This window comes from Schistocerca americana, unplaced genomic scaffold (assembly GCF_021461395.2).
Source record: "Schistocerca americana isolate TAMUIC-IGC-003095 unplaced genomic scaffold, iqSchAmer2.1 HiC_scaffold_579, whole genome shotgun sequence".
Lineage (NCBI taxonomy): Eukaryota > Metazoa > Arthropoda > Insecta > Orthoptera > Acrididae > Schistocerca > Schistocerca americana.
The window spans coordinates 25,001-27,500 of record NW_025726323.1 but is presented as its reverse complement, the minus strand read 5'-3'; the positions used below and the strand labels follow the sequence as shown (position 1 = coordinate 27,500).

At 58.7% G+C, this 2,500-nt stretch overlaps 1 pseudogene; it reads left to right on the top strand.

Annotated features, from left to right (window-relative positions):
- The window catches only part of LOC124587139, a 7,546-nt pseudogene that overhangs the window by 1,277 nt on the left and 3,769 nt on the right, over positions 1-2,500 (top strand).

Below are 2,500 nucleotides of genomic sequence, written 5' to 3'. Positions count from 1 at the left end.
TCCGAAGTTTCCCTCAGGATAGCTGGTGCTCGTACGAGTCTCATCCGGTAAAGCGAATGATTAGAGGCCTTGGGGCCGAAACGACCTCAACCTATTCTCAAACTTTAAATGGGTGAGATCTCCGGCTTGCTTGATATGCTGAAGCCGCGAGCAAACGACTCGGATCGGAGTGCCAAGTGGGCCACTTTTGGTAAGCAGAACTGGCGCTGTGGGATGAACCAAACGCCGAGTTAAGGCGCCCGAATCGACGCTCATGGGAAACCATGAAAGGCGTTGGTTGCTTAAGACAGCAGGACGGTGGCCATGGAAGTCGGAATCCGCTAAGGAGTGTGTAACAACTCACCTGCCGAAGCAACTAGCCCTGAAAATGGATGGCGCTGAAGCGTCGTGCCTATACTCGGCCGTCAGTCTGGCAGTCATGGCCGGTCCTTGCGGCCGGCCGCGAAGCCCTGACGAGTAGGAGGGTCGCGGCGGTGGGCGCAGAAGGGTCTGGGCGTGAGCCTGCCTGGAGCCGCCGTCGGTGCAGATCTTGGTGGTAGTAGCAAATACTCCAGCGAGGCCCTGGAGGGCTGACGCGGAGAAGGGTTTCGTGTGAACAGCCGTTGCACACGAGTCAGTCGATCCTAAGCCCTAGGAGAAATCCGATGTTGATGGGGGCCGTCATAGCATGATGCACTTTGTGCTGGCCCCCGTTGGGCGAAAGGGAATCCGGTTCCTATTCCGGAACCCGGCAGCGGAACCGATACAAGTCGGGCCCCTCTTTTAGAGATGCTCGTCGGGGTAACCCAAAAGGACCCGGAGACGCCGTCGGGAGATCGGGGAAGAGTTTTCTTTTCTGCATGAGCGTTCGAGTTCCCTGGAATCCTCTAGCAGGGAGATAGGGTTTGGAACGCGAAGAGCACCGCAGTTGCGGCGGTGTCCCGATCTTCCCCTCGGACCTTGAAAATCCGGGAGAGGGCCACGTGGAGGTGTCGCGCCGGTTCGTACCCATATCCGCAGCAGGTCTCCAAGGTGAAGAGCCTCTAGTCGATAGAATAATGTAGGTAAGGGAAGTCGGCAAATTGGATCCGTAACTTCGGGATAAGGATTGGCTCTGAGGATCGGGGCGTGTCGGGCTTGGTCGGGAAGTGGGTCAGCGCTAACGTGCCGGGCCTGGGCGAGGTGAGTGCCGTAGGGGTGCCGGTAAGTGCGGGCGTTTAGCGCGGGCGTGGTCTGCTCTCGCCGTTGGTTGGCCTCGTGCTGGCCGGCGGTGCAGGATGCGCGCGCCTGCGCGGCGTTCGCGCCCCGGTGCTTCAACCTGCGTGCAGGATCCGAGCTCGGTCCCGTGCCTTGGCCTCCCACGGATCTTCCTTGCTGCGAGGCCGCGTCCGCCTTAGCGTGCTCCTCCGGGGGCGCGCGGGTGCGCGGATTCTCTTCGGCCGCCATTCAACGATCAACTCAGAACTGGCACGGACTGGGGGAATCCGACTGTCTAATTAAAACAAAGCATTGCGATGGCCCTAGCGGGTGTTGACGCAATGTGATTTCTGCCCAGTGCTCTGAATGTCAACGTGAAGAAATTCAAGCAAGCGCGGGTAAACGGCGGGAGTAACTATGACTCGGGCTTGGGGGTTACCTCCCCCCCTGCCTTTGTTACAGCTGGTGCAACTAATAGAAGCAAACGTGGTACCAGGCCTCCCGCTGGAGCGCCTGTGCCAGCTGATGAGCCAGCCAACCAGCCAACCGGTGCGGGTCGAGCGCTGCTCCCCGCCATCTGCCCTGATTGTATGCGGTCCTTCTCCACCAAGACCGGACTTGGTGTCCATCGGCGTCGCGCCCATCCGACTGCTGTTAATGCTGAGATCAAGACCGAGAGGAAGAAGGCCAGGTGGTCCCAAGAAGAGCTCCTGCGTTTGGCCCATGCAGAAGCGACTCTTGCCACCCAGGGTTGCAGATTTTTAAACCAGGAACTTGCAAAGGCCTTCCCCGAGCGTACGCTGGAATCAATTAAATGTCAGCGTAGAGCGCAGCCCTACAAAGACATGGTGGCGAAGTTTGTCACCGAGCTCGCTGGCAAGGATCGCGGCCTTCAGGGTCCTCCTCCTAGCGAGCCTGCAGTCAGTCATTCTTTGCCACAGTCTCCACCTCGAGGGGAAGATGTTGACTTAGCCATCTGGTCATTTCTAGTAGAACTCCCCCAATCAGACCGCCGATTCCGCTCGCTTGATGATCTCGTGGCTCTGGGTCCCACCACTAGCCGTGAAACAATCCAGGCTATGTTGCTGTCTGTTCTTGATGAAGTAGGCAGCAGGGAGCCAGCCGTCCACCAAGCTGCGAGTGTGCGGACCCAACAGCCCCCAGAGCGGAAGCGTGCACGCAGGAGATGGGAGTATGCGGTGGTCCAGCGTGCTTTCAAGAAGAACGGAGCACGCTGTATCAACGGACTTCTCGATGGCACACTCTTGCATCAGCCACCATCCATCCCAGGGCTGATTGAGTTTTGGACAGACCTCTTCTCTCC